At 39.3% G+C, this 25,462-nt stretch overlaps 1 protein-coding gene and 1 long non-coding RNA gene across 2 annotated transcripts in view; one reads left to right on the forward strand and one right to left on the reverse strand.

The window, feature by feature from the left end:
• Nucleotides 1-25,462, forward strand: part of drd5a (dopamine receptor D5a) — a 78,996-nt gene that overhangs the window by 7,272 nt on the left and 46,262 nt on the right. The window lies entirely within an intron of this gene.
• LOC103465023 (uncharacterized) lies at nt 11,442-12,120 on the reverse strand. The gene is made up of 2 exons (XR_533740.2): nt 11,754-12,120; nt 11,442-11,677 (listed from the first exon to the last, which is right to left on the reverse strand). It is a non-coding gene; the product is annotated as an uncharacterized LOC103465023 (long non-coding RNA).

The raw sequence follows: 25,462 nt of genomic DNA on the forward strand, positions 1-25,462 counted from the left end.
ATATATATATATATACATCTCTGGAAAAAGTTAAGAGACCGCTTAAAATGATCAGTGTCTCTGATTTGACCCTTTATAGGTTTATTGTTTGAGTAAAATGAACATTGTTCTTTTATTCTATGAACTACTGACAACATGTCCCCGAAATCCCAAGCAGAACTTTAGTATTTATTTACAGAAAATGAGAAACGGTCAAAATAACTAAAAAGATGCAGCGCTTTCAGACCTCAGATAATGCAGAGAAAACAAGTTCATATTCATTTAGAAACAGCAATATTACTGTTTTACCTCAGGAAGAGTTCAGAGATCAGTATTTGGTGGAATAACCAGGAGGTTTTCAAATTAAAATGTCAAATTTCATATTCCAGCTGTATTTCCTTGTTCTTATGTCTAAATCAGGTAGACTGACCTTCAACAAGCCCCATCCTACCACACAGTACAGTCTGTTCTATTGGTGTCATTATATTCAACATCAGAGGAAAGAACAAATAAAGAAAATACGGTTGCTCAGCAGTCAGAGATGGAAGATGCTTTTGATATACGCGTGCAGCTTAAATTACTGTAGCTGCTCTGTTCTGTTTTATTTTAAGTATTAAAAGCAGAACACACCATTTTATTGGGGGGAACAAAAGACGAAAATGCTCAAAAAATTGATTGGATGTAAAAATCCAAACTTTAATATGGTGAGATTCACATCAGGTAAAATTGTGAAAGTGAACATTGAAATTGTCGCCGTTTGTTTTAGCTGAACTGTCTGCGCCGTTGTTCATCTTGGTGTTCAGCGGTCATGAAATTCTGGCTCAAACCCGTGACTCTCTGTAAAACTTCAGAATCCACGTTGAAGCAGTCAAAAGCTGATCAGCTCAGTTCTAGTTGTTCTTTTAATGCCACCACAAAGCTGAATTAGCATTTGTTTTTCCTTTGTGCAGTTTTTACAAAGCATTGTATTTGTGAAACCCTGCTATAGAAATCTATGCTAGTGCAGAATGTGGAGCCTGACTTCCACTGCAAATGTGATGCAGTGATTCTGAACAAAACAGCCTTAAATTTCCAGCTTTCCCATCCTCCTTGTGCTTAGTTGCGCCGAGATGTTTTACGCTTAAAGTTTTTGCAAAATCATGCAGAAAACAAGCCACACAGACAGAGAAACCACAGGGTACCGACACCTAATTACTGCAACTGCAAATCTGTGCATTCAGGCACCGAGCTCATCTTACAGTTCTGCAAACCCTCAGGAGGTTCCATTTACTGCAACATGTTCCTGTTTAACAAGAAAACAGGACAAATAATTATCAAAATAATTTCACTCTTTAAAAACTTTCTCGGCACTGTCTTTTCTCTCGTTTGTTTTTTTAAACTGATAAATTGTACAGCTTTTTTCTTGCAGTTTTCAAGTGTTTTTTTGAAAACTTTGTGACACCCTTCCCCTTTCTCAAACACCCATACACAGCGCTTCTCACTGTGCGTATTTCTATTGTATACATAGGTAACTCTTTCTAATTCCTGAGGAAGAACCCAGATAAATAACAGAGCTTCTGAGCTTTATAAACTTCATACAAGTAGTAGGACAACACTTCCTCATTTCTCTAAGGCATTTTACAAGGTTAGAGTACAAAAAGATGGATCTTTAGCCACTCCTCTTTGCACAGTCTCTCTAGATCCATGGCTGTAAAACCTCAGCGCAATCTCCATTGCTTAAACTTGTGCTGCCTGTAGTGGGACTTAGAATGTTGATATTATATATTTGATGTAGATACAAACATATAAACTGTGAAGTGGACAGTGGGAAAACCAGAAACAAACAATGTTGGCTGCTTATATGAATTCCTTGTCATCGATTGCACCAGAACTACATTGAGTGTTTATTGCTGAAAAGCTCAATGTGAGTTTCTTCTGACCGAAGCTCAACATTCCAGCCCTGCACGTTTACATTTGCAACGTGAAGACAGACAAAACTTTTTTTCTGGCTTCACTCTCAAACAGCTAGTTGGCATGAAGACAGAATTTGCAGATTGTTGTGGAAAAGTGGTGACCCCTCCCAAAAAATGTCACTTTTTGTTGCATTTCTCTAATCTTTAGGTTTGGAGATTATTATGTTATCACCTTTACCAATAAACGTTGGTTCTCAAACAGACTTTTTTTCCCCCACAGTTGACTTTTTCCACTATTGCTTTGACTAGAAATGGGGGTAAATTTAGGCAAATTAAGATTTACACACAAATACCTTAAATCAAAAGTTGGAATTTGTCTTTTTCATTTTGAGGAATGGCGGGGACAGATCAGGACAGGTCCTCTGTGTCAAAAATCAAATAATGTTTTTACACTAACTGGACATAAAGAGTTATAAGTTTAAAAAAAAAACTCAAAGCATGTCAAGCATGTAAAATGTAAAAGTGTTTCAGTTACATTTATCTTATTTTAAATGTCATGGATGCCACTAATTCTTGCTCCTGTGATTTAATTTGAAGAAATGTGCTTGAACTAAAGGTAAAAATAAAATAAAAAATCAGAATGAGGTTATATCCACTATAAAAGATTCATTTCTTTGAAAGAATTTCACACATCTTTGTCAAGGATGCTGAAAAGTGGTTTTAAATGCCACTTTCTATGTCCTTTGATAGCATACTCTTACAATCTAATTCATTTTATATGTATCAGCCATTTTAAATAATGTAGTTTTGAAGAATTTTAAAGAGAGGGAGTTTAAAAGAGCCTGTGATGAAGATGTGCTTAGTTTTTGCCAAGCAGCTTGTCGAGCTCCATGTAAGAAAACTTAACTTTTCAAACTGAGAATCCTAATTTTATCACTCACAACTGAGCAAGAGCAATGCAATTCAGTCTCTGATGAGTAAATGGACCTTGACTCAATGACAATAGGTAATTTTCCCTGATCATTGACAAAGTGGCATTAAGAGGAAAGCCTGTTAACTGAAGCCCTGAGGAGGTTATCCTCCATTTTCACTCCCATTCTTTAACCAATCAGCGTTTCTCTGAAGACGATGATGAGGGCTGGGGGGGATGTTCAGCTGAGCCTGTTGTTTCTGTCAGACCTGGCAAGTGGATGGATTCTCAGCAAAAGGCACAACTAAACAACAGAGCACAGGGGAATGATTTTCATTTCGTAGCTACATTTCTACATGTGTGGTTCTGCGGTTTCTAATACTTTGCAGGTGGTTTCAAACCCCCTCCAATCTTTTGAAATGTTGCCAGATTATCATTATAAATCTGATCATTTTGTTGAGATAGCTTGTGGTACTTTGGTACTTTTTTTTTTTTTTTTTTAAACCAACCATATGTGTCCCTCTGGCATTTTAATGCCATTGACTCACATTAGAAATGCATTTTTGACCTCGTTACCATTGCAATTTGATTGCTATTTGTGGAATTTATGTCAGTGAAAGACCTTTAAAATCTTTGTAATCTTTCTGATGACAAAGACTCGATTACATCCCCGCCCCCAACAAAAAAAATGAATAAATCTGTTGGCTTTTGGCAAACAGTCCATCACAATTTCCACTAATATTTGCCATACACCTTACAGGTAAAACTTTAATAATGACATTAATGAAAAACTAATTTGAATTTTTTTTAAAAATTTTGTTCCATAATGTTTCTCTGAAAAGCATTTTTTATGTGTCCTAAGGTTTAGAAAAAGTTTAATTATGAACACCTTTCAACACAAAAAAACTAAAAAAAATCTAATTTCTTCAAACCAAATGGTAAATAATCCACTGTTCATGCTTTTTCTACAATAAAGAGTAACTTGCGTTGCCATAGCAAGCATTTGATGGGTCAAAATTGAGAATAATTCACAGCTAATTGTTATGTAAGGCGAGGACATAAAAAAGGATTAAAAACAGGGTGATCAATATTGTTTTCATAGCAATTTGGAAAAGGTGACATTTTGTGTCCAAGTTAAACTATGAAGGCCATAAAAGGAAGAGACCCCAGAAGAGGAGCCTCACGTTTTATCAATATGTTTCTCCGAATGAAACCGAGACTGAAAAGAAAGCAGTAAAATTCTTGCTTTCGATTTTCATGTTCTGTCTCAGTTTTCCCTCCCAACAATTGGCTGAATGAATGGATGAATGAAAACAGCAGCCCTCCCTGTAGGCATGCCGTTGAGTGTGTGAGCTGTGCCCTTGCACTGGGGAGCAGCTATAAGAGCTTGTCTGACCTCCATATTTGGCCGTGACAGAAGAGCTGGAGAGGATGAGGAGGAAGGCTTAGGGGGGTTACACCATCCGTCAAGACACATTCATCAAAATCACTCTTTTCCTCTTGCTCTCTCTCTCACACACACTCACACACAGATGTAAAAGCATACAAAGCAAAGATTGTTTATGCTCTCTCTCTTTATCTTAAAAAAAAAAAATCAGTCATACGAAATGAAAGGAACCAATTGACGATTAGGTTTCTTTGACCTTTTAAAAATAGTGCCTCAATTTATTGGCACCATTAAAATCTTTCACTGTTGTGAAAAGAGCCCTTTAATTATTTCTTTAGACCTTTTCAGACCTCTAAAGAGCTTGAGAAGACCATTCAGCACATAATTTAGTGATAATAAAGAAAAACTTCACAGAGATCTGGACAGGCAGCTAAACACCAGGGGACAAAAGGATAAATCACAGGGGTTAATGAAGAAAGAGAACTATACATACTGAGGATTGGGATTGATATGAGAACCAGAGGGATTAATCTGAGGCAAGTATAGAACCATCTGGGAGAGGCAGACAGAGGAAACCAGACAGATTTGCATTTTCTGCCAAAATGCAATGTGAATGTTGACTGAAAATTGCAGGGACATTTGAGGTAAACTGCAGAAGACGTGTAGAAATAAAAGAAATAGGCGGAGGCAGCAGAATAAAGCAAAAGCTTGCAAAACCCAAATAGAAAAACTGTGGAAGAGGAGTGAAAACCTTCAGTCAATGTACAAATTCCACCCAAAGAGTATTAAAACTTTATGCAGAACACTGATTACGAAGCTAAAGTGGAAGATCACAAGAGTTTATAAACTAAAATGAGTAAAAAAAAAAAAAGAAAGAGTTAAAAATAGGTTTGACAACTGCACCCACTGGAGTATGCTAGTCCTATTCTACGCAGCACACTCAGCACATACAAACCAAGAGGTGGTGCCCTGGAGCACTCCACATACACCATACACCAACCATAAAAGATAGTCCCTGTTGCTCAAGGTGGTTCCTGATCTCGAGTGAGAGTGCATACCCTTTGAGGTACCTAAATGCGGGCAGGGAACCAATCATGGTGGGCCTCCAGCCTCAAAGAGTGAACCCACAAAACCTAACCCTAACCCCAACTCTAATTCTGACCCTCATCCCAACTCATCATAGGTTTAGACTGGGAACCATCAGAGCTAGCGTGCCAGTGTTTGTTTTTTGAAGATTTTCTTGAGCACAATGCGAAAAACTCAAAGACAGATCTTAAAAAGATATGAAACTGCTGAAATAAACCCAAGTAATTGAATGATATGACTACATTTCAAAGTTTGAATGGCGTTTCTAGCTGAAAATGAAAAAGCGCAAAATTTCCAACAGAATTTTTCAGGATTTATGGGACGTTCCATTCATAACAATGGGGCTCAAGATGATCACAAAAGAGCTGAATGTTTCATAAACCGCAGAAGATGTCAGTACCAAAAGGCAGAGCCAGAATGTCCTGATTGAGCGGAATATTGGGAAAGTTGAATGGTTGAAACAGAGTGGAGGAACTCAAGAACATGAATGTCTACAGCATGCACAGTAATAATTAGACGATGGGAAACAGCAGAGAAGGGAGGCGGCAGCGCCAAGCCTTTAGGAATGTTGACTTCAACCCTTTAAAGCTTATCTGTGTCAGAATGGCCCAGTCAAAGTACAAACTATTTGAAAACATTTGAAAATTGCTGTCTGTGAAGACTCTCCATTCAAACTGACTGCTCTCAAGCTATTTTCCAAAGATTTCTAGATGTTTACAGCTGGTGGAGGAGGCACAGCCCCAAAGACTTGCAGCTGCAAATGGATTCCACACAGTGTTGACTCAGGGGCCTGAACAAAAATACACATCACACTTCTCTTATCTTTATTTGTTTAAAAAAAAAAACATCAAACCCATGCGTCATTTTCCTTTCATCTTCTTATAACGTCCCACATTGTATTGGTTTCTCATAGAAATCCTACTAAAATATAATGAAACATCGTGTCACTGTAATGAAGTTCAAAAGAGTGTCAATATATTTGCAAGCGACTGTAACTGACTCTTTCTTTTAGGTTTGTGTTATTGCTGATTGAAGTTATTAATTCTGCATGTACTTGCTTCTAATACTCAATCACACGTCGGGGGTGTAAGTCAGAGGTCAGGAGTTAATAACTGCTCGTCTCTTGGTGAACAAATGAGTTTGCATACCTGGTTCTACACATGGACCCATTTCTCACCTGCCATTAATTCAAAAGAGTGAGACAGCTAGCACCGACCTCAGAGTTAAGTGGAACAGCGCAAAAATGATTCATCTAATGATCGCACTGCAAATGTGAGGGAAAAAATATCCATAAAAAAAAAAAACACCACCCTGTTTTCGATTTGCCGCTACACCCATGATGACACGAGTGAGCTTCGGACTTCGCTAATCAGAGTGATGATTGTAATTTTCTGAAAGCAATTGACAGCTTAGGTTTTTTTTTTTTTTTTACTTTTTTCTCACTCCACCGTTCAAACACCCCTTCCTGCTCTTAACCGTTTCAAACTCACCGAGCTTCATAATCGTTTCGGTTTTCGCACTGAAGAAAAGAAAATTAACCTTTCGCATAAATTCTCTTTCATATTGGGTTTTTAGAGAATAATCTCCTCCTTTTTAGTACACGAACATGTTGTATCTCTATATTAAAACATTCTAACAAGGACTGCACAATGTTCACTAAGCAGATAGATGCAGTTCCACTGCGTACAACTGGGAGGACGACGTTGATCAGATTACCTCCTCGTGTTCTTGGCTCCTTTCTTTTTGTTGCATCATAACACCGCTTATCCCTTTAGCAAGTTTTAGCATCTCTGTGACTAAAAATATAAATACAGTATGGATGTGAAGAGCTGGAAATATTAATCTAACACAGGCTAAGCATTTTCGCATGTGGTACAGTCTTGCATTGCACTAAAATATTGTTGATTCTTCTTCATGGGAAGTCTATGAAGCACACATGGCAGCTGTTTTGGATTTTGGATCCACTGTTTACGGAAATAATTCACAAATGAACTCTGCAGAGGAATGAACTCTTCCTCTATATTAAGGGGAAGATTCATAAAATAAAGGCAAACCACTGATTAAACTGGTGCATCATGAGAGTCTTTTCAAAAAGTCATCCGTGTCTTAAAAAGTTTAAATTCAACTTTCAACACATAGAAATCTATCATGGCTTTGCAACAGATTTAAAAAAAATATCTGGAGAAAAATAATATATATATTTTTTGTGCTTGTGTGTTTTAGCATTTGGTAAATGTAGATTTTTAAATTACTCCACCTACATATGCATGCCAGCAGCTGACTGGGGGGGCGGCTCTATCGCTTCCCACTATGCAAAAATGGCTCTGCTGCACCACAAGACGGCCAGTTTAAATATTACTGTGACCAACCGATACCCAGCATTTAAAGCCAGAAACGGAAATGCAGACTGCTCTCCAAAAAAGAATATGTACACATTTTTATTTATAATTTAAGAATTTGCTTAAAGCCTCATATTTTGCGCTAGCAGACAAAGTGAATGAACCAAAATCAAGCTCAAGACTGAGCTACAGAAATATTTCAACACGGAAGCAGAAATTTGGAAATAAAAATAATTCAACAAGCCTTAAACAAAACAGGTGATCCGAAATATAACCAAATACCTCAAAAATGACAGAAATCGTTACAATGTAACTCCAAATACCAATGTAACTAATGAAATGTTAGAAAACCATTAAATTTCCTGGTAAATTGAAAGCTTCTCCACTTTCTCATCATCAGATCACGCAGTCGACTGAAATCTGATTCTTTTGTCTGCTTGGTCTAAGCATCCAACAACAAACACGTTGGACTGAACACCAAACAAAGACTTCGACCTCAGCTGTTCTCAGGTTTGCCACACCGGGGAAAAAAAAAAGCCAAGTAAACTTCCTGTCCCCTACAACACACACATCCCTGGAGAAAATGGGGACATCTATTCACTCCACCCCACCTCTCTGCATGGAGATAATTCAGCCATAAATATTTCAATAATAGTAATTGTAAGGAACAAATAGTTATCTGTTGCCTCTTGCCCAGAGCAGTGTGGTGGTCTTGACATTTTTGAACATTCATGAAAAGCAGGAGCAGGTTGAGTTGTTAGCCAGTAAGGTAATTCAATATACAAGATTAAACTGCTAATAATGGTAAAAAATAAAAATAAAAAAAATAATAAAAAAAGCCTGCTCCCACACTGAAATTGAGAAAAAAAATTTATTGGTAAAAAAAAAATAAAAAAACAAAAACATCAGTGAGCCATTTGCTTTTTATGATGAGCGATTTGTAGCAGAGCACAAGCACAGCACAGTCTCCTGTGTGCTGACCCGCTACCAGGTTCTTGGGTCAGGGGTGGTTCTCTAATGGCTGAGTGGTGAGTCTCTTGGGTCTGTGGTTCTGTCTGCTGGGAGACTCACTTGACTCCACTTGGATGTCAAAACTTGTCATGCACAGAGGGACATAAAACACATCAGAGCTCTGTGTACGTACGTCTCTTTACAAAAACATTCATAGTTAGTTTTCTGTTGTCATATTACAGCCAAGGACTTCAGTGTGTTTTATGTCAGAGAGACCTGCACAGAGTGTAAGGAAAATAACATTCAGGCATTTTCTTTTATAACAGGTCAGATAAACTGTGAGCATAATTATAAAAATGTATGTTGCGATTAGCTTCATCCATCTTCCCATTACTTATACCTGCTAAACAAAAAAAAAAACAAACTAAAAAAACAAACATCCACAGGGCATGATGCTGCCTCCATCATGTTTGGTGTGTGCAAATGGCTTACGCGTAACCTCTTCTACCTGCTCCCAACAATGCCTTTCCGCTTGCAGATAAATGCGGTGCAAATCTGATTTTAACACACCATGCTTGTACTTTCAGTATTTAGATATCCCCACTGGCTATCAGGGGAGCAGTAATCGTAGAGTTAATGTTATGTAAAGCTATTGCTGCAAATCAAGATTAGGTTTTAGTAGCTGCACCGATACATTTAAAGAGTTTCCCCTGGAAACATTTCAGGCAATTTGTAGCACAGATTTGATTTGTATTGAGAGGCGATGAGGTGAGAGTTTGAGATTAAAAAACAATGATTTAAAAAAAAAGAAAATCATGTTTGCTCCTCTCTGGTTGATGAAGAGAAGACAGTCGTGCACGTAATCTGATGGATCAACAGCTTAGACGCATCCGACGGACGGATGTACAACCAATCGATACGGACAGAGTCCTTTGTGTCTGTCCCGCCGTTTCTCGCTATCGTCAATCAAACTTAGCCAAAGACCTTGAGAGAGGAAGTCAGGAAACTGAAGGTCGCATCCAGCTGACACAACTTTTCCAGTGAGAAGGCCAGAAGCTGCAAAGTCCTATCTGCATCACAGATAGTCTGCAGCCAATTATTGCACTAATTTGGTGCTCAAGTTAATTCACTTAATTCAATTAAAACTACATTGTCTCATTGGCGTCAGCCTGAAAAGTAATGTTTTTAATTTAAAGACGACACGCTCCACAGCCTAGGATGAATTATTTTATAATCCTACAGGCTGCTGGTGGTTATCTACTGTACTAAGAGGCTTGGCTCATCTTGGAGAAGTCAATAGTCTATGACAGAGACACACACTCACACCTAGGGGTAATTCAGCGTGGGCTATTAACCCAACAGGCCTTTAGACGGTGAGCTAAAGCCAGAGTGCATACAGATAATACACATGCACACATGGAAACTCCACAACCATCAGCCCCGATCAGGAACCACACACACAGGATCCTCCCCTGTGTGTCCCGTTCTGTAAACTGGGGCTATACCACTGCTACGTTTGACACAGAGTGACATCCTTTAGAGAAACCCTCTGAATCAGGTAGTTCATGATTGTGAATGACAGTACAAGCATTTTTGCTATTCTGATTGCTCTTGTAGGTGGGCACAAAAATACCCAACCTACCTACATTTTGAGATTTTCAGCATTATGTCACAAGCCCTTTCACATGTTAAGGGGTACGTTTCTGTTACACATGCCCTAAAGACAGCTTGAAGCTGAAAATTGTCTGCATAGGTCTCTAGATTGATCCGTGCAGTGATTTTTTTGTGTGTTTTTTTTAGCTGTACTGCTCTTATATTTTCAGAATATCCTTGAATAGTTTGGGTTTTTTTTGTTACAGTCATGGTAAAAACTATCTTAAAGGGATCTTCTCTTTATTTACAATGACTTTACATTGTGTTTTCTTGTGTGTTCTTTCTTCTGAAGCCCATATGTAGGACAGTGAGGTTTGTTGTGTCAAAGATCTGTGGTGAACAAAATGTCATGGGAACAAAAAAGAAAAATTCCACTTGACATCCCTCCATCATTGTTCTGCCATGAAACACAGAAACCACAAAGGTTACTCCGTTTGCCTGCATCCTTGAGGAATTCAAAGAAAAGCAACACACACTTTTCATCCTGAAGCGGTCTGAGGTCGGCCTTCCTGTTTGACAAAACAACACGATGCTTCCTGTCACACAGGTCAGCCCCTCCCCCGCCCCTCCGTTCCTTTGGGTCACTCGCACAAATACAACGCCAACCATGCTGAAAGGAGATTATGACAAAAGTGAAGACAAGTGGAGCCACAAAGCACAATGATTCACTCTCGTTAAAAAGTTATTACCCAGGAGCAGACAAACCCCAGATGTCACAGTTTCTTTTTTTTGGTGTGATTTCCATGTCTGATTACAGGCAGAGCTCAACAAAAAGCTGATAACTATGACTGGAGAAAAAAAACCCCAAAGAAACCATCTGCTTTGCTGATCACGCTGAGGAAATCAGGTCCACATATTAAATCCCATAGAGGTTTCAGTGCCATGGAGTCGCTTACATGCACCTTGTGGGGTCGGATGCTTTTTTAGCAGATTTTTGGTTGAACAATTTTCTAAATCTCTTTGACAATTTATATACACTCACACAAGAAAATACGTACTTTTGTCTAACGTTTCATTTAAAAAAATCTGACTGTTCAAATAAAACAGTCGAGAATAATTGGGTAAGTTTGAAATACGTGATCAGAAACCGACTTCATTAAGGATATTATTATTTGCATATGAATTGTAAATTACCCCGCTAACCCGTCTTTATGTATTTAAATGAAATGCTTAATAGATGGAAGTAACTCGTCTATTGTATTTGCAACAAAAGATATGAGTCAACAAAATATGATAACCCCATGTATGAGATACATGTGAATATTTATTTATTTTTTCTAATTTGACAGGGTGTATTTTCTAATTTGAAGAGTACACTATTGATTGACCTGCTCTACTGCGACAAAACTGAGACAAGTGAAGTTTTGAACTTTTGCATCTGGGGTTACAAAAGTTCAACCTCCGATGAGTGTAGAGGAGGAAAATGCGCTCATCTTGTGTGGTACCTGGACAGCGGCCCGTCCGTCACCAGGGCAAGACTCTATCCAACAGCGGAAGAGAGACATATTATTTATATATTCTGTTTCTCACAGTTGAGATATTGCTATGATAAATACCTCTCCGTATTTTTAGGTGGGAAAACTTAAAAACTCGATGCGGTGTGTTAAATTCTTATTCCACCGCTGTATCCGCTTCTGCCTGTCTCGGGTCATTGAAAGGGGCAGCTGTTGCGGTGGGGTTTGTTTACCAGTAGCCGCTGTCTCTTTGCGTGACGTCTAAACAGGACGCAGGTCACGGCACCTGACGGCGCCGCCCGCACACAGAGCCGCACAGGACCTGAAATCGTCTGCGGTCTAATAAGCGGACAGATAAATCCAGCGGAAGAGACAGATTTCACATTCATGCGGTAGCTGGATCTTTTTAATTGCTGCTGACACGTTGCTGTTCGTATAGGTGTGGCGTTCATTCTGCCGCACTCAAACAGCGATGCTGCTGAAAGCCGGATGTGGTCCCTGGCGATAATGCTCCGTTTGAAACGTACACGTTTCTCGCTCAGAGGAAACAATTGGTCTGTCCTCTGTAGCGCCATCTTACAGATATTTTCGATGACAAATAAGTAAGTGACAAATCCCCGTGGTGGCCCCGCCTGCTCTTGCCAAAAATGATTCAGCTAGTGCCGATATTTTTTCTTTCCAAAAGATATTGTGCTTCTGTTTATTATGCAGGCGGGTTCCTGCAGAGGGCAACTGTCTTGAAGAATATCAAAACATTACATTTTAACAGATTTTTAACGTTTGGTTGGCAGAATGAGTAATGCAGACTCAAGCATTAATAAATAAGACAAAGTGGGGGCTTTAAAAGCAGCACTGCTGAGATTTATCCCCACCTTTCTGTTTGAGATGAGTAAAATCGAACATTTTAGAAAAACAAAACTTCTAATTTTAAACAATTTAAAGGAGAAACAAAGAGCTACGACAAATGCTAAATCTTTTGAAGAAAGATTGATTACTTCCTGTCTCCCTGGGGAATAAATAAGACGTGACACCGAGGCCCATTTCTCCAAGTCACTGTTCAACAAAATAAGAGAACATGCCATTCAAACTAGGCAGATGCATGTTTATCTTCATGAGTCAGAACATTGCTTTGGAAAATAGCTGGTCACTGAAACTGTCACAATAGCGATGAATTTCAAAACAGCCGCAGCCGTGACAGATAAAGCTGTAAAGAGAGACAGAAATCCCAGAAGCTCATTGTTGGAGAACAGCAGCAGTTTTATTTATTTTTTATCATAACACAATGACGTTAAATTAAAGAAGGAAACCATTCTAAGACCTTTTACACACTTTCCCAAAGGGCACTGTCCCTTAATTTTAATTGTTCTTTTCACTGACATTAACCCTATTAAAGATGTGTAAAAATTCTTTTTTTTATTATTGTAATAGCACAAATCTCACATTCAAAGATCTGAAAAAAAAAATCCAAACTTTGATCAAATCCATTATTATTTAGTTGGAAAATACATTTTCAGATCCTGCACCAGATATGAGCTAGTAGTGGCTTTTCCACATTTTCACATATGTAACTTAAAGGTTGGAGTTTTTCAAAGGTTTTCAATGTTAGAGTTTTTTACTCCACTAAATATTGACCAGACTTTATTCTAATGGATTTTCCACTTACCAAGAAATTGGCCTGTACCTGTTTCACCTGTATGTTTTCATCTCAGCATGGATTCTCCCAACAAGTCATATCCATCTCTCATAGTCTTCTATCCATCAAAGTGTTTCTGATCTGACTTTCAAACTTCAGCTTTCCCTCATTTATTCTGGTCTTTATTTCCATTAAGATTGTTTTTTTTTCTTTCCCCAGCAGACTGTGGTGCACAATTTCATCACCCCAGTGTTAATTCAGCAGTTTCTTCCTATACTTCAGCGTATAAAATGAAGCGAATTAGGGCTGTTTTCTGGGCCAGTTATGTTCAAAGATAGACAATTGCATCATGCACTGTGAGTATCACCGAGAATTTGAAGTCATTCAATGAAACACGCAATTACTGAGCTGGACAAGTTGAACCTCTTTTTTTGTGTGTGTGTGCATCCACTTATTTCTCCATCCTCACCCCTGCACATTATCTTATCTGCCTTACATGGCTAGAATAGAGTGTACATTTTTTTCAACTTTTGTTACCCTGCAGGCTCCTTTCAGTTGCACTGGTTGGAGTTCCTGCTTGTGACGTCTGAAAACATTCAGCTGTGAAATTAAGTGGCTCCCTGCTATTTACCAGATGACATTCAGTCTTGCCAGAGCGGCATTTGAAGTAACAGTGATACTAAATCCTGTCCACACAGCCCATCATATCAGGTACTTATAATCATGTTTTGGGTCTCATGACAGATGAAACAACATTTGAACATTGGCATCACACTAACTTTTGTAAACTTTCAGTAAACATATACATTATTCTCTTTCCTGTAATAAAATCAAACAATAAGAAATGTAGTGGTATGTTGCTACCACATGCAGTTATATCACTTCAGAGATGCATGCCAAACACAGTGAGGAAAACAACAAATAATCGCCAGGGTCATTCATAAACAATCCATTTCAGTTGTGCAGGAAAAGCGTGAATTAAATATCTCACATTGTCTCATTGTTTCAAGCAGGTTAATGCATAGCCAACACAACTTCAAAGAAGCAAACTTTATCTGGAAGGATAAAACAAACAATCATGGATAAAAATTATGACTTGGAGTTATTGTAATAAAATGTTATAAAAAATAATTGGGAACTTTCCTAAACCGATCCGATCGATACTGTAACTGGACTGGAGTGAACATGTAGAACGGAAAAGGAGAAATATTTTGAAATGGCTACTGTAGCATCTCAGTTACTTCCAGATGTTGCCTTTGAGTTAGTCTTTCCAGTTCCTACTGTTAAGCTGGTTTTTGGTGGACTTACTGGAATCTCTTTCCAATAAAATAGCATGATAGTCATGGAGTCTTGTCCTGTATAGTCAAGTTAAGTTGTTGTGAGGTTTTTAAATTTGTTTTGCTTACCGCACTAGTAGTTTACATTTTTGTGAATATTCTTCGTTCTTTCATGTGTTTGGGTTTGGATCCTTACGTTGGTACCAGACTTTAGCTTCCCATTTCGTAAAGTCCTTCTGTCTCCTATTCTGGCGCGTCTGTGTTCATTTCTACGTTAGTCATTTTCCCTCACCGCCTCAGTTCAGGTTCCCACCCGGCCGGACTGCACTCTGGTTATTAGTCTCGTCTTGTACCAGTAATCACCTCCCCGCTGTTAAAAGCCTCTCGCTTTCATTACCTCCTTGTTAGATCCCTCTTTTATTGAATCTGCTATGCTTGTGGAGGCTGTCACCGTTGTCTCTGCTCTCTCCAGTCAGATGCCTCTCAGACGTTTATTCCTCCAATTTGCACATTTTCTTTTAAATAAACCTTCACCTCAGCATCCGACTGCCGTCCTCCTCTCTGCACTCGGGTGCAAATCCTTCACAAATCGTCACTGTGTGCTGCTGCATTATGTTCCTTTCGTGTGAAATCAGGGGCTTAATGAAACTCCTACAAAAATAGTCTTTCAGCACAAACCCGTCTGCACCAAATATTACACCTAACATAATGCAGAGGGCGAGTGACTTTCTTCTGGCAACTGCTACATCAAGACTTTTAGAAATTGTGGAGAACTCATTACTTTAGACCTTCATACTTTTTTAGATTATGTTAGATTATTATCCAGAGAAATTGCTATTAGCTTATCCAGATAAACTTCTTCCAGCCTATCAGCCTCGAGCAGAAATTAAAACAAACTTAGCATTATCACTGTAGATCAACATTTAGCGTTAAACTTTTAATATCGGAGAAAAACCCAGAGAAACTCCTGTTAGTTAAACAAAAAAAAACAGAACAAACTTAGACAGCATAGAATCAGACATGGAGAACCGACATCTAGTTTTATCAGAACAAGAGAAACCCCTGCTAGTTTATAAATGACAGACTGCTCATTCTTATTAAATGTGGGGAACCAATACTTTACTTTTCTTTTAGTTTATCCTGAGAAACTCCTATTAGTTTATTAATTGTGGAGTGCTTTTTGTTTTCCTTTTGCTTTTCTTTTCTTTTATTTTGCTTGTACTTCTTTTCTAATTAATGTAAAGCACTTTGAATTGCCTTGTAGCTGCAAATGTGCTATAAAGATAAAATTACCTTCCCTTACCTGGGGAGAAGTTTTGAAGTCTACAACTACTCAGTTAAATTGGAAACCCCTGCACATTTTTTGTCAAATCAACAGCTGACCCCACTGCTGAGATTCTTATACTAGCTGTTCCTCAAATGACATGATCCCGAAAGTAAGCCTAAATCGGAGCAACATTGCGTACAATAGCTTAGAAAAAACACACCATTCCTAAACTCTTCAATAATAATAAAAAAAAAAACCTAATTGCATCTGCTTGTCCGACGGTTTTCATCAGGGTCCGATAAAAGAACAATTGGTCATAAGCTGCAGGAGGATGAAAGACCTGGTGAAAATTAGATGTGGCAGAAACGTAGCTTAGATGAATACGCTTCTTTCATCTCTGCTGCAACAGAGATTGCCTGCTCAGTAGTGCAAAGCATTCCTCTGACAAATGGAAAGTGATATTACTTTGTCTCAGCGAAGAGTTTCCACAAAGCTTTCAAATCATTTTATACAGACAGCCGACATGAGGAAAAGGAAAAAGCTGCAGGCTGAAGAAAGGAAGCTCTTTTATTTATCTAATATAGTAAAGAAATAATCGACTGCAGATGATTATCAGTTAATACAAGCCTACAAGGAGGACATGTTTTAGGCTGGATCTTTATATAAGGAGTGTGTGATGAGTAGCGATGGAAGTCTTTGCTCCTCCACCAGGAAATAACCTCATGATGTTAGCACTTTGCTGAGCTGCTGGGAACATTCTTTGGAGAATAAGAACAAGAGAAGTCTATTTCTGTATCACTTTGCAGATTTTCAAAGTCTCACCTCCTGAGTCTGGAAGTACGCTTATGCCAGTGATTTTGTTTATTCGCATGAATAAAGGGGAGATGTATTGGAGACAAAACGTTGTGCAGGAGCTTGTTGCTGCTAGCTGCAGTGAGTCAGGAGACGTTTTACAGTTGTGCTCTGCTTAATTATTTTTAAATTTTATTTTCTGGATTTGGGCTAAGCTTACACTCCCAGTGAGCGCTACCTCGGATAAAAATTTCTTAGGTCGAAAAGTTAATCGCGGTTTTGAACCCCAAAATCACTAAATTCAAAACCTACTTTGTTTTGTTTTGTTTTGTTTTTGTCAACTAGGCAGCTACGTCTTTACATTTTGCTCGTAACAATCCATAAACGAGTCAGACTGGATCGTCAATGAGTTATAAGCTTGCAGGAGCTTTTACCGACACTTTGAGGTTTTCTGCGTTAAAACCAACTAATCTGTGGCTGAGCCTGATGTGTAAAAACGTATTATAGATGCTGTGAAGGTGCTCTCTCTTCCTGGATACCCAGACAGTCTCTGACAAGCTAAGCAAGAGTGTGAAAGCTGAACCCTCGGTGGTGTGAGTTGCTTCTTTGAGGATTTCCAATGTGATCACATTCTTTCCTTTACAACAGCATGTTAGATTTACACTTACTAGTCGTAAAATGTGAAAATGTAACATGACCACACAAGACCAATGTTAATATGGTCTTGTGTGTTAGTAACAGTCTAGAAAAGAAAATAATTTATCCACAAAAGCAGGGAGAGGTTTTCCTCTTTTCAACATCTGATGATGTTGTCTCTGTCCCACTCAGGGACTCTGATGAGATGTTCACAGACCCGCTTTTCTTTTTTTTGCCATCTTGGGCTATTCTTGCTTTCCAAGCCACTATTTTATTTTTGTTGGAATCCCTTTCGGCCTCTTTCATGTCTGACTCCTCTTGGACTTTAATCCCTTTCACTTTCCCGCGTCTCTAAAGGCTTCTCGGCATCGAGTGCTTTGATAGTAGTTCCTTTAGTATGTTTATTCCTTGTTGGTTTTCTTCTGCTTGACCTTACGCCGTGAGCGTTTCATTCCTCTTGGCCCCTACTCAAAGCCTGAACATCTCCCAAAGCTTTACAGTCACCTAAGACACTCGCTGATCATGTATTTTTTTTACTTTATTTCTCACAAGCTTTTTCCCTCTTTTTGTTTCCTACCTGCGATATGAGCTGCAACTAGGAAAACATCTGCCAGCTGGTGGCATCCCCCAGACACTGCTGCTGCTACGTGGCGACCTAACATGACACCGTCTTTGTGCGTGAACGTGGGTGAGTTAGCACGCGCGCTTGGGCTTCAAGTCAAGCGTGACAATGGGAGCACAGACCCATGAGAGCAAGTGCAACGTATGTAAACACTTAACGGATCCTGTTTCCCCCACCGTCTAATTAGCTGAAGCGCGATCCGTCTCTCAATCATGCCACAACACTACGTCCTTCACAGCATCGACATTGTTAAAGGAGAGTAAATGTCTGTGAGTCTGGGAAGGCAGTTAAGGAAGTGGTTGGTGGTAATTGCTGAAAAAGCCTTTGTTGTGTAGCTACAGGATTGCAGTCAGCATTCGATCAACTACGGGCATCAAATCAGATGTTTGTTTAGTTCCAGTACAGCAGGTTACAATGTGTTGTTATTAGACAGCAGCAGGTTTTACAGACACTGGATAAAACAGAGAAAGGAAGAAAAACAGCAATGGGATCAGAAAGAAGAGGAAGAATAAAAGAAGTAAAGACACAAAGAATGAAGGGAAGTGAAATACACAAAAGAAAGGAAGGAAAGAAGGACGCAGAGAACACGGACAGGCGGAAGGATGAAGGGAAGAGGAACTGAGGGACAGGTAGAAGGAAGGATATTCAGACTAAAAATAAGACAAGAGGAAGAGAAAGAAGGAAACATAAGGAGGAAAGGAAAGAAGCGATGAAGAAAGCACCTTTTCTCACACTGTAACAACTACATTACACTGGGTTACAGAAGAATATTTTTTGGAAGTTGTTTTTTTTTTTTACTGAATTAAGACTGTTCTGCACGGCTGAATCCAAAAATGACATCCGTTTGGTTGAGCAAAGCCAGTGTGATTTTTAGATCCAGCTCATCAAAATGACCCTAAAACAGCTGAAAAAACCCCAGACAATTTTGTTTTTTGGCTGTTGACCAGCTTTATTCTTGAATTCTGGCGACGATGTATTGCAGCAGGTAATAGTAAAAATGGTTATAGTTTTATAATCTTGTCCATGAATAAAAGACATGCTGAATGTGACCTCTGACCTGTGCCAGAGTGCCACATACGAGGGCCAGTAAAACAACAACAACAACAACAACAAAACAAAGAGCCACAAACGCGGCACTAAAACCACAGAGGTTTACAGCCGCTGCACTAACAGACTGACTCACTGGGACGTCAGGCCACATTGTCCCTGTTGTTCCTCGGCTCCCTGCGGTTTGAGTTTTCAGCAACCTGCCACGGCTGTCAGCCTTCCTCCTCTTTTTCCCCACGAGGGAAAAGGTTCAGCAGGTTATTGTTGAGGTGGATTCACGTTTCACTCTACGGATGCAGCTAAATTTGAAAAAAAAAAAAAAACTTTTTTTTTTTTTGCTTTATTTATTGCTGATGCTGGGTTTTTTCCTCTGGTGTATTCTGTCATGCATTGTTTGCTGCAGCCTTCTAAGCCAAACATGTCTGTGTGCATCCATTTACGAGCAGATGCCTTTGATGAATTCATCGACTCAGCAACTCCAGACCTCGTTTGGTTCATCAGCACAAATAAACTTCAGATATGTACAGCAATTGACGGCGTGCTGGCGAAAGCGGGTACAAAATCCGTCATGCGTTATTTTCACCTTTGTTTTTCATTACGTTAAGCGGACAGTACGTCGATCAAAGTTTTGGCAGTCGTTTTTCAACGTGTGCCTTTTTCTCTTGCTAGCTGAAAGTGGGCCACAGGTTTAAGGAGAGCAAGAGGAGCCAGAGCACCAAGTCTGCGGTCATCATTTCCTCTCCGCGTCCTGCAGCCTTACAGGATTACTGGTAGCAGGCTGCGCTGGACGGTCCACTCGAATTACACTGGCAGAAGCATATTATTTCCCAAAGTCTGCCACAACGATCGGGTGGCATTTAAGTTGACCGAAAAGATCGAGTGAGTAAGGCTGACCCACATGGCTGCTGGGGAGCGATAAGGTTATGCGGCAGGTTATGCTGTCTGAGATAATGAAGTAGAGGGAGGTAGTCCTCCTCCTGTGGCTGAATGTATGGATCAGTTTTCAAAGTTTAGAACAGACACAGGATCAGGACGTCTGCAAACAGATGTACAACTTGTAGGCGTACCCCGGGTTAAGGAAGAAAATACGCTTTTGTGTAACGTTTAAACAGTTTTATATTGTTTTTATGTGGAAGATTCACAAGTTTGTTTGTTTTTTTATCCTCCTTATGTAGGCGGTTAAAAAAAAATCTCTTTGAATTGAGAGATGTGCAAACTGAGTTTGTTAAAACTCTGTTTGTATTCTGTAGAGCGACACAAACTGGAAGTAATCGAGAGGACAATCAGTCATAAAACACCAGGTGGAAGTAAGACCTGCAAATTTTTTCCCGGGAGAAATAATCGCACCATGCACATCAATCAGGCGCTGCCTTTTTTAAAATTTATTTATAATTAATCTTTGTCATTTTTTACCTAACAAAAGCTAAAGAAAAACTAAAAACCTAGCTGCAGCAAAAAAAGTGTAGTGTTTTAAACAATACAATATTTTAAAAAGTGTAAGAGTAAAATGTTACATGGTAAGTAAACACCAGATATATGTGTCTTCTTTTACACATATATCAGCCTGACTTGTGTGAGAGTGGCTGCATTTAATTTAGAGTTTAAGGTAATTAATTCATACAAGAGTTGAACAACATGCTTAAGTAGTGAACTTACACAAAATTGAGACGGCAAAGAACAAAGTACTAAACATAATAACCTGTTAGACCAATAGTAATAGTTCAGATTCTCACGGTCCACATTAAATCTAATAGTTATTATTATGCAATTTTACTGCTTTTAAAAGTTTGAATTGGAGTTTTTTTTGTAGTAATTAAAAGCACATATTATTGTTTACACTATGATTAGAAAGATGAAAAATTAACAAATAGCAAATGACAATGATTGCACTTTTTTTTTAATAACAGTTTCAGTTTTACATTTTCCTCATTTGTCAGAATATCTGATTTTCCCCCTCACCATTTTTATCTAAAGTTAAAACAAATGTACACTCAGATATAAGAATCTCTTCCTTGTACTTAACAGGTTTTGTTTAAGACATTTCCCCAGCGCCCCGTGTCGTCATAGAGCGGCTGCATGGAGCGACCACAGGCCTGCTGGGTGGGCCGACTGGACTCGTTAGCTTTGACTGGACGCCATCTAAGACACTGAAAACTCAGAACAAACTCAGGCTAACAGAGCCCACGAGCTAAGCAGGGATTTTCATCTGAAACAAGGACGACTTCAAATTCAAATCCCCGTTGTTCCACTGCACTGAGGCACGAAGGCGAAAGGCAGCAAATTCTGTCACTAAATCTCACATTGAAGCCCACAGAGAGAAGCCTCTGTTGTCTCAAACTTCTCTCTGAAAACCAAACAGGAGACAAATCTGTCGTTCTGTCTTCTTTTACTCAACATCTGCGCAGCCAAGAGGCAAAAAAGTCTTACATTTGGGAAGCAGAGGATTTCATTGTCCCAGCTTTATGGCCCTGGACAGCTTTTCATGAAAACTTTTGTTGATGATCTCATGTCGTGTCGTTAAATAAAAAACAAACAAGAAAGAAAGACCACGCTCAGCAAACCACATGGAGCAGCAATTTACTTGTTTGCTTTTGTTCCTCAGTGAGTGAGCCAAATGACAGAATACATATAAGGCTTTTAACGTTGTGTCCAACTAGGACAGGTGAACCATGAGCACCAAAAGACATTTTTGTGGCCCGAAATAATTTGAAGAAATTATGAACTGACTTTGAACTTTTGAATAAATTGCAGCCAGAGGCTTTGCCATCACTGTTATTAGCTTTGGAGTCTTTGGTATAAATGTCTGGGTTCGGTTTAATATTAATACTGAACTTTTGGTTGCTTGTCTTGTGCTCTTTTTTTTTTTTTTTTTTTTTTTACATATATTTTGCATTGAGTCATACAAAATTATGTTTAAAATATTACCCATTAGCAAATGAATCATAGAGTTACATTATTTGTTTGGTACACAATGGGCGGGATTTTACTTGTCTGGAGCAAAAGCATGGGGTGAGGTTTAAGTGGTAAAAAAGAAAAAAAAGAAAAAAGAAAGTTTAAAGAAAAACAGTTCAACTGCATAGCGTCATCCAGTTGAGTGATGAAAAGTCGAACTGGGAGAGGAGAAGTGCACAAACATTTGACTGATGGATGCCGAGTGCTTTGGATGTCTCTCTGCAGCAGTGGATGGCTTGAAAACAAACAAAAAAAAAGAAATGAAAAAGTGAAAATCAGTAACTGACAGTCCAGAGACGTTTGTGCTCCCCGGCACGCTGCACAAAGTGTTGCGCTGCGAATCACAGAAGGCTCTCCTCCTCTTCCAATCCGCTAAATATTTCCCTGAATCCAAAAGAGGGGCTGTAAAGCGTGCGCTTGTGCTCACCTTGACATTCACTGGAATCTCCTCCGGTTGGTAAGAGAACATTAACTTTCCCATAATCCTGGAAAACGGCCAATCATTAAAATGACGGGTGGAAGTAATCCATCTCTTCTCTGAGTGATTTATTGTGCAAAATGTGCATTTGCCATGAAATAGCTTGGTTTGCTAAGGTGTGGCTGCATGGGATGAGAAAGTATGAAGTGAGAATTAAATTTTAATTGGCTACACTGGTCGCCCTTCACAGTCATTCCAGAGGATCGTGTGGTGACAATTTGCATTGCAGATCTGGGTGTCTGGTGTTTTTCCTTAACTATCGAGGTCAGGCTCATGTTTGCTGAGCGGATCTGCGCACCTGGGTGCAAGAAGATAGAAAAAGGGGACACTTTTAATTCACTGTGTGCATGCAGGCACTTAGATCAGCGGGGCATGCAAAGACAAATAGTTGGAGGTGGTGGGGAACACAAGCAAAATGCACATGGAGTGATGCAGTTCCTCTTCAGGTGACTGAGGATGTCAGTGTAGGATGTGCTCAGGCTGCCAGGAAGAACTCTGCATCCTATTTGGAGAGAAAGGTAAATGACAGCGAGGCTAATGGTGGATAAGACCCTCATTAAAAAAAAAAAAAAAGAATGAATGCACGTTAAAGAGTTCAGATCTAAAAACACTGGCGTCGTTAATAATAATGTGTGAAAAGGGGAACATGCTCAAATGAGTCACTCTTTAATTCTTTTTTTTTTTTACTTTCAGTGAGCAAACAAACATTATGTGACATACACAAACTCAACATTATCTACCAGTAACTGGACCTGGTGGCTCTGGGCTGTTTTGGAGATGATTCTGCTTGCATTGTTCAGGTCTTAAGCTGCAGTGCGTCCGGATTCGTGTGGAAATGGGCAAAATTTTTCGCGAGGTGATGGATTTTATCACCCATCAAGAAAACACCCGTCTGACGTGAGTGGTTCTGTTTATAGTGGCTGAGCTGGAGCGATCAGAAGGAGAAACGATGCGCTGCTCACAACTTTCAGAGAATCTTCTGGAAAAATCTTAGAGCAAAAATGTTGGACAGATCATAATTGATCAAAAGTCAAGATTTAAGAAGATTGACCACTATCCAAAAACTATCACATAAGGTTGAATTCTGTATATTTGAGAGAAGTGTCTGTGTTTATTACATGATGTGAAGCATCTTTATGTTCAGATAACGCCAGCGCTCGACTTATGGTTTCATCAATTATTTATAAAGTTTATCAGGCAGATATTCCTAAATAATAACTGAGACTGAAACATTTGGCTATTTATTCTTGATGGTCTCGATCAGGTGGTGCCCCCACTTAGTGATTTGGATTTAAATGATTAGATTTAGTTTTAATTGCCCTTAGCAACTAGCCAAAACTAGACTTCTGTTGCACAACACGAGGAATACCTTATGTTTTGTTTTCGGTGAAGAAAATTATGCCAAAGAGTTACGCTTTTATAACTGATGCAATTTTCACCGAATAATGAGGCAAACTGCAGCAAATGGCTTGGTTTTCTGTTTTTTTAAAATCATTTTAAATCAATCCAAAAGTTAGTTTTAGACATATATCAACCCCACGCCCAAAGGCAGATCTCAGGAGCGCTCTAAAATACGACTCAGAAATCATTATTTGCAGCAGGACTAAATGTGAAATACATGAAGCTTCACTTTTAGCCTAAAGAAGCTCCAGGCTGACTAACAAAGAGGTGAAATCAGCCACACACTGTCACGTAACTTCATGCAAGTTTTTAGAAAGATGTGCTACTCCTACATCTCTCAGTAACTTTTCCTTTGATTAAGAATGTGTTGACCTATAACTCAGTCAGATTTGGGTTGTTGTTCATTTTTTAAGAGCGCTGAGGACAGCTCTCTGTAAACGTTTTTTTCAGACCAACGTTTTTAAGTCTTCTATGTGGATTTTATTTATTTATATTTTTTGGGACAGACAGGTGGCATTTAGTTGCAACCCAGAAAACCGTGCCCTAAATCCCCGGCTTACCGTCCCTCTGAAACTCAAACACACACGTTAACACACAAGCAGGCCTCTGCGACAGACGCATTTCAGATCCCCGGATCAAAAAACGGTTCCATCTGAGGCCTCCGGAGAAAGTTTGCACATGTAACAACCTCTTGATGATTGCTTCCTCTTAAAAGAAGGCACCCTCTAATTTCTTTTTACACTTCAGTAGCACATAGCTCGAAAGCCGAGGGAATCGTGCGCTCTGAACATTTTGTCTGAGTGTACTGCATCAATGTGACAGCTTCTCGGGATGCTGGGGGCGAGTGTGTGTCCTCTTTCCTTCCACTGTAAGCTCTCGGCCACGCATGGAGAAACATCTCTTCATAATGGGCCGTTTTCTGTTTGTTCTGAGGAATTGGCTTGATGCTCTGTCAAACTAAGTCTCATATTACAAGCGGTGTAGGCATCTAATAAATCCCACAGAGATCCCGGGACCTCCTTCCTTCCCCATGTGTTTTTTAAGGTTTAGGATCAGATTGTTCTGTTATGAATTTGCTCAAGCTTTTAATGTTGTATTTGAATCCAGGGATTTAATATGATGTGTGTATTTTGATAATCATTGGTGGTCAGTGTTTGCTTATATGGCCCTTTGTTTGCACATGAAATGACTTGTGAAGGTAATGGTGTCCACCCCCAACAAGATGGCGCCCTCGGCAGATGCCCAAATTGCCACCACTCTTCATGAATGAGTTTCTGCAAACTTCTCACTCAGCGTCGCTCTCAGCAGCCAACTGAATCACTCTGTAGTATTTTAGACTAAGAGGAGTTATCTGGAAGAACTCTCAGAAGCCTTTAGTTTAGCGGTTCTCAACGTGGGCGGTACCGCCCCCCAGAGGGCGTTCAGAGGATTGCAGGGGGCGCTGGCGGACATTTTTACAAAAGGGGGGCGCTGGGATGCCTTTGGGGGGCGTTTGGTCAAAGGTAAACTTTACACCTTAAATGCTCAACAATACCAGTTTAGACTTTGAGCAACTTGATAAAACTGTATTATGTAACATTAAATCATGCTTGGCTGCAACTGTATCGATGGCAGCTCTTCTTCTTCTATTCAGTGTTTGTTAGCTTCTGTTAGCTTCTTGGCGCAGCTCCGTTCTCCTGCTACTGGTAGATAAAATCACGATACCC

The sequence above is a fragment of the Poecilia reticulata genome, linkage group LG5, assembly GCF_000633615.1.
Source record: "Poecilia reticulata strain Guanapo linkage group LG5, Guppy_female_1.0+MT, whole genome shotgun sequence".
Taxonomy (NCBI): domain Eukaryota; kingdom Metazoa; phylum Chordata; class Actinopteri; order Cyprinodontiformes; family Poeciliidae; genus Poecilia; species Poecilia reticulata.